The following is a 7,347-nucleotide window of genomic DNA, read 5'->3' on the forward strand; positions in this document are numbered from 1 at the left end:
CAAGGGGTGGAATTACTACCTGTGTACATGGAAGCTTGTGGGAGATATGGGTCAGTAGTTCAGTCAAAGGTGGTTTAAATGAAATGCCAGATGGATATCCAAGTGATGTTGACAAGATGGTTCAAATCTGGTATTAAAAGGCCTGGGCTGCAGGTAAGAAATGGCCTCATGTATGTAGATCATATTTACAGTTATAACACTGGGCCAGCTCTCCAAAGAGACTGTAAAGAAGAAATGAGGCCTGAGGACTAAACCCTAAGTACCCCACATTACAATGAGGAAGAGCTCACAGAGCAGCCTGTGAAGTAGCTGTGTGAGGCCTGTGTAAAGGAAAAGGGGGTGACCTCCATGTCACATAGACTAGTAGGTCAAGGGCAATAGACAGAGCTGCCCACTGGATGTAGACATGTGGAGTCCAATTTCCCAGGGTTCTCTGTCCTGATCAGTGCCTAACTTTCACATAATAGACCCAGTGAGGGGATAGGGGTATAACTCAGTTAGACTGCTTGCCTAGCAAGTGAGAGGTCCTGGGTTCAATCCTCAACACCAAAAAAAGGAAAGGAAAAGAAAACAAAAAAAGAAAGAAAACTTAGGCTATGAATTCAAACAATATTTAAATCTGGAAACCATAGAATCAGTCCTTAGATTTGATAATAATGTTTAGTGCCTTGACACAGCAGCTAAGAATTTGACCTTTTTCGCTTTCTTTAAACTGGTGCTATTAGAAGCAACTACCTGACACCACAATCCTGGATTCCTTAGCTCTTCACGCTATTCTTTTTTTTTTTTAATCTTTAATATCCTTATTTATGTACATGTGGTGCTGAGGGTTGAACCCAATGCCTCACACATACTAGTCAAGCACTCTATGACTGAGCTATAACCCCAGCCCCTCTTCATGCTATTCAAAGACCTTGTTATGGTTTAGATGTCTCCCCAAAGCTCATGTGTGAGATAATGCATGAAAGTTGAGAGGTGAAGTGATTGAGTTATGATAATCTTAACCCAATCAATGCGTTAATCCTCTGGTAGGGATTAACTGGGTGGTAAATATAGGCAGGTTGGGTGTGAATGAAGGAGGTAGGTCAATGGGGGCGTGCCCTTGGATTTATATTTTGTCCATGGGAAGGGGAGTTCTCTCTCTCCTCTTCCTGGCCCCATGTCTCCAGCTGCTTTCCTTTGCCACAAACTTCCACCATGATGTTCTGCCTCACCTCAAGCCCCAAGCAATGGAGCCAGCCTTCTATGGACTGAGACCTCTGAAACTGTGAGACCCCAAATAAACTTTTCCTCCTCTAATTGTTCTTGTCAGGTCTTTTGGTGACAGCAGCAAAAAAGCTGACTAAAACACTTGTCTTCAATATGTTCATCCTCTGACAGGCCTATGATATCCTTTTTTCAACCAAATTGTGCAAGGAGGTGGCTCACCAATAGCCAATTCTCTGTTTCTGATACCACCTAGGTGTCTAATAATTCAGTTTAAATCTTACATTAACTCCTGGAATTAGCACAAATCCCACAGATTAAGGGCTTAGTTCCCCAAGACTGCCCACCCACTTAAGGTGCCAACCAGAAGTCCCCAAGGGTGGGATGCATTCTTCTCAGTGACTGGCTATAAATCCAGAGTTCCAACAACCCCCTCCACAGTGTTAGAAATACCAGGGTGCTGCAAGGAATCAAACTCATGCTTGGAAGTAGCTTGGCAAGGCACACTTCACTTCCACAGAATGGCTTGCAGTCAGCCTGTTTTTTTTTTATTTTTTATTTTAAAATTCTTTTTAGTTATATATGATAGCAGAATGTATTTTGACATGTCACATATTCATTTTTTTTTTTTTTTTTGTAACAGGGTTTGAACCCAGGAGTGCTTAACCACTAAGCCATATCCCCAGACCTTCTTTTATATTTTATTTAGTGACAGGGTATCACTGAGTTGATTAGGGTCTTCCTAAATTGATGAGGCTGGCTTTGAACTTATGATCCTTCTGCCTCAGCCTCCCAAGCTTCTGGATTACAGGCCTGCCCCATCTTGCCTGACTAAGTCTACCTGTTTTTATTCCTAAACCTGCACTGCCCCTTTTTCTGATAGGAGGAACTCAGGGTTACAATCTACACAGTTGGCTAATTTATTTAAAATTGGAAAGAGCAGAGGGAAGGGCTATAGTTAAAATGGCTATGATTGGATATAGGTTGGGAAGCTTAAAATGGTTGTGATTGGATCTTACATCCCAATTAAGGCAAAATACTATATTCTGAAAATGGACTATTGGACTTTCTATTTCTCACAACAGATTTTATGATTCATTAGAATGATTCACAGAACTCAGAAAAACACTTTACTTCTATTTTTGGTTTATTATAAAGGATATAAAGAACGCAACTCAGGAATAGCCTGAGTTTTTTGGTTTTTGTTATTCTTTTGTTTTCTCTTTTTTTCTGGGGATTGAACACAGGACTTTGGGCAAAGCACTGAGCTATACCCCCAGCCCAGGAACAGCCAGTTAAATAAAAAATATGAGAGGCTATCATTTTGAACTGAGCTTCTTGCTCTAAGTCCCAGTAGACCAGACCAAAATGGAGTCACTCATGTAAAATGCCATGTAATTAAACTGATGTGTTTGTTTGTTTTTGAAGTGCTGAGGATCAAACCCAAGGTCTCGTGAATGCTAGCCAAGTTTCTACCACTGAACAAAACTTCCAGCCCCAAGCTGAAACTCTTAAGGAAGTGAACAGATCATTCTTTTCTTGAAAACAGGGGATTCCAGTCTACCTGAGTTAGCATATTAAAGAAGTTTGCCCAAGGACTAGGGGTATAACTGTTGTAGAGCACTTGCCTAGCATGTCTGAGACCCTAGGTTGATTCCCCACACTGCAAAGAAAAAAAAGATTTTAACCCTTACAAAAATAAACTGATCTTTCATCTTTTATTTTTTGTTCTGTTTCTTTGTTCCCATCTTAGAAATCCCACCATCTGCCATTGCCCAATGGGGGCTCTTATTCTGTTTTATTAGGATGGAAAGTTAATTAGATCTATAACTAAGCTGACCATAATTTTGTCTTTTGACAAGCATAATGGAAGACATGCATAAGGGGAGAGGGCACAGAGCTTCCATGTCCTCTCCAAGCACACTACCTTCCTAGAACATAAGTGTGTCTGCCACTCCACAAACCCCACTGTTAGAGGAGTTTTTGGAGGTGGCATTACAAAGGCATGGTTGATTAATTCATTGGCTATGGCAAATTGAAGTCAAGTTCTACCTTCTTCTTTTCCTGGAGTTTGGAACTGAAATTCCAGTCCTCTGGAACCCATGCTGATTTGGTTTTTCTGGTCACTAACCTGCAATCTGAAGCTCTCATCCCCCTGCCATTCCCCTTTATTCATTAGCAAAGGAAAAACAGTAAATGCCAAGGGTTGTAGGAGCTGGAAGTTGGGAACTTATGTTAGGTAGGAGTTCAGGGGCACCAACATGGCGGAGGAAGACAAGATAGGGAAATGAGTCATCATGTCCTTGTTCACCGAGACTACTCCTGCCCATGATAACTCCTGCCACAGGATTGGTATTCTAAAATAACCAATGGGGGTAAAGAAGACTATATTCTAATTAGGTTTTCTAAAGTAAACAATGGGGGAAAATTGGACAGTATTCCAGTCAGATATTATAAGGTAACCAGTGGGAACAACTGGAATAAATTCTTCAATCCGGTCCATATAGTGAAGAGAATGCCTCACAGTCCATCATATAAAACACACATTTCCGGACATCGGGCCTTGACCTTCTCTCTCTCTCTTGCTTGGCTCACTCCACTCTACTTATGGAGTGCCACTTCTACTTTTATTTTCAATAAATCTGTACTTTGCCTGTTAACTTCTGTGTGTCTTGCTCAATTCTTTGTTCAGGACATGAAAGACATGGACCCCAACTGGACATCCCAATGATAAAACTAAGATCAAATACTTTTCATTATACACACAGTAGTGGTGACTTTGCTAGCCCCATCTTTGCTTGCATGAGTTGCCAGAGCCCTGCCCTCCAACCTGGCTGCATTTCCACTATCTTTAGCTCCAACCTGGCAGATTATCAGTCGGGACACCCCTATTTCCCTGTTACCTGCGACCATTCCTGGTAAGAACTTTTTTTTTTTTTTAATTTATTTTTATTATAAACAAATGGGATACATGTTCTTTCTGTTTGTACATGGAGTAACAGCATACCATTTGCGTAATCATACATTTACATAGGGTATTGATGTTTGAATCATTCTGTTATTTTTTTCCTTCCCCCCACCCCTCCCACCCCTCTTTTCCCACTATACAGTCCCTTCTTCCTCCATTCTTGCACCCCTCTCACCCCCCATTATGTGTCATCATCCGCTTATCAGTGAGATCATTCGTCCTTTGGATTTTTGAGATTGGCTTATCTCACTTAGCATGATGTTCTCCAATTTCATGCATTTACCTGCAAATGCCATAATTTTATTATTCTTTATAGCTGAGTAATATTCCATTGTATATATATACCACAGTTTCTTTATCCATTCATCAATTGAAGGGCATCTAGGTTGGTTCCACAGTCTGGCTATTGTGAATTGAGCAGCTATGAACATTGATGTGGCTGTATCTCTGGAGTATGCTGATTTTAAGCCTTTGGGTATAGGCTGAGTAGTGGGATAATTGGGTCAAATGGTGGGTCCATTCCAAGTTTTCTAAGGAATCTCCACACTGCTTTCTAGAGTGGCTGTCCTGGTAAGAACTTTTTATCAGCTGGAAGAAACTGACTGTACTCAGTGGAATTTGTATGGCTTTTAAAGTCACCAAAGGGATCAGAGAGCAAGGTTCTGAGGCCGTATAACATCATCTCCAGCCTAAATCACAGTTCTGGTTTAGCCTGTAAGCATGCTATTGCTACCACCACCAGAGGCATGCAGGGGGTCTTTGTGACTAAGCCTTCACCATAGGCCTAGAACTGTGTACTGCTGCCATGACTGCTGTGTTCCTCCCTGTAGCAGGGGCTTTAATTGGAGACTTAAAGGAGAACCCAGTCACTGTCCTGACTGACTCCATTTTGCTCCTCTAACTTCTTCTTTCTCTGAGTCATTTCTCCTTAGTATGCCTCAGGTTCTAAGAACAATAAGCTTTGCAGGCAGATCACCTCATGATGGAAACTGAATTGCCCCCTCATGGGTGCTATCAGGACCTTGCAAAACTGGATCTGCTTGAGAATCAACCAGAACACAATTTGACCAAGACTCCTTGACTACTCTTGCCCCCTGCCCTCATTTTTCCCCTATATAATCCTGGAGCTAGTGTCAGTACCTTGAAGATTGGGCTTAGGATGCTAGTCTTTCTGTTCCTTCCAAGATGGCCATACTAAATAAATTCCTGCTTCAATCATCATTTTCTCTCTGATCAGACTCTCAAGGCAGCAAATGGTTGAATCTGGTCTGTTGGGGTCCCAGAGTCAGGCCTCTTGACATGGACTCTGGTAACACCACCAAAGTAGAATCTTTGCTGTTCTGCTGTTGGTCACCAGCATCCCCTAAGACTTCAGGGAGAATATGTCTGATCGACTGGGCTGAGGGCAAAAGCTCTTGCCTTGGGCAAAGGAAGCTGGGAGAGTGAGTAAGTGGCACATCCACTGTCTGAAATGGGGGAAAGGGACCCATTTCAAGGACCCTTGCTAAAGTAGTGCTCTGCTTTAGCAGGCATTATTCCTCGCCCAGAGGACCAGTCTTGAGCTAATGGATTGCATCCATACCTGGTTACTTCCACCTTATCAGACACTATGCTTTCTGAGCATAATTGGGAGTTGCTTTGACCTGCTAGCCTGCAAGAGAGGGCTAACAAACTGTAACGAAGGTCCCAGCATGAAACAGTTGTTCTTATCAAGTTGGGTATTTGAGGAGAGTTTACTAAAACTGCTGTTTCCAGAGTTGCAGATAGGTTGGGAAGCCACCTATGCCTGGTGAAACACCTAGATAGGGCATCAGGGAGGGCCCTTTCCATTCTTAGAGACTGCAGGGACAATGCAGGAAGGGTTACTGAAACATGGTGGGACCCCCTCCCCATGTCCAACCTTCAATGTCTACCTTGTACCTCTAGTTTCTACTTCTATAATTTGTTGAGGGTGGAGGTCAGGGTCTGGGAATAAGGATTAGTGGGGGGGTGTGACAACCTACAAGAGATGGAGCAAGGAACACAGCCCCATAAATGTACTGTTGTCCCAGCCTCTGACCTCTTGCTGCAACCTTGGATACTTTCTACTTTTACTACCTTCTATCAACTAAGCCCAATAAGAACCAGTGGCAGGTCAAGGCATGGTGGTTCATGCCTGTAATCCAAGCAAAGTCTGGAGGCTGAGGCAGGAGGATAACAAGTCCAAAGTCAGCTTCAGAAAATTAATAAGGTCCTAAGAGACTGAGCAAGACCCTGTCTCAAAATAAAAAGGGTTGAAATAGCTAAGGTTTAGCTCAGTGGTAGAGTGCTTGCCTAGCATGTGTGAGGCACTGGGTTCGATCCTCAGCACCACATAAAAATAAAGGTATTGTGTCCATCTATAATTAAAAATATTATTTTAAAAAATGACTGGGGATGTGGTTCAGTGGTTAAGCACACCTGGGATCAATCTCCAGTACCTAAACAAACAACAAACAAACCAGGGGCTAGACACCTGCTGGGATGAAAGGAGTACTGGGGAGAGGCCTCACAAGACTGTGGGGTGCAGACCTGCACTGCACTTGTTCCCAGCTGCCCTCAATCCATCTACCTTGTTCCTATGGCCTGGCATTTTATACTTAGCTGGTCTGGGTTCTCACATTATGTGAGATTTGTGTCTTTGCAACCTTTTGGGAACCCACATTTGGCACAATGTGTTTGATTTCTGCCTTGGAGGGGTCACTTTCCCCAGCCCACAAGTGGATATGACTGATTCCAGGTTTTGCAGGCCTAACCTACCTAATGCTTGCACATGTGGAAGCATGCCTGTCAAGGGTATGGTTGCAATTTCTAAGCTTTTGTGGTGTTCTTGGTCTCCACCTTTTCCTATCCAAGCACAACCCTGGTTGGGTCCTAGAGCCATGGGCAACCATGAAGGCCTCACATGGACTGTTTATGAGCTGTAAGCAGGTGAGGGAGTATGGGGGATCCTAATACTGACAAGGTCAGGAGGGTAAGGTCAGGTGAGAGGCCCCTGGAAGATCTGGGGGTGGGGCAGTAGCTCAAAGACACCAAAGGTAGGTGATGGGAAGTGAGAATGAACTTAGGAGCTTGGCTGGAGACCAAGTTTGTGGACAAGGCAGAATGGAACAAACAATCTCTGGAAAGGTAGAAACAATCTCTAGGGAGGCACC

This window comes from Sciurus carolinensis, chromosome 9, assembly GCF_902686445.1.
Source record: "Sciurus carolinensis chromosome 9, mSciCar1.2, whole genome shotgun sequence".
Lineage (NCBI taxonomy): Eukaryota > Metazoa > Chordata > Mammalia > Rodentia > Sciuridae > Sciurus > Sciurus carolinensis.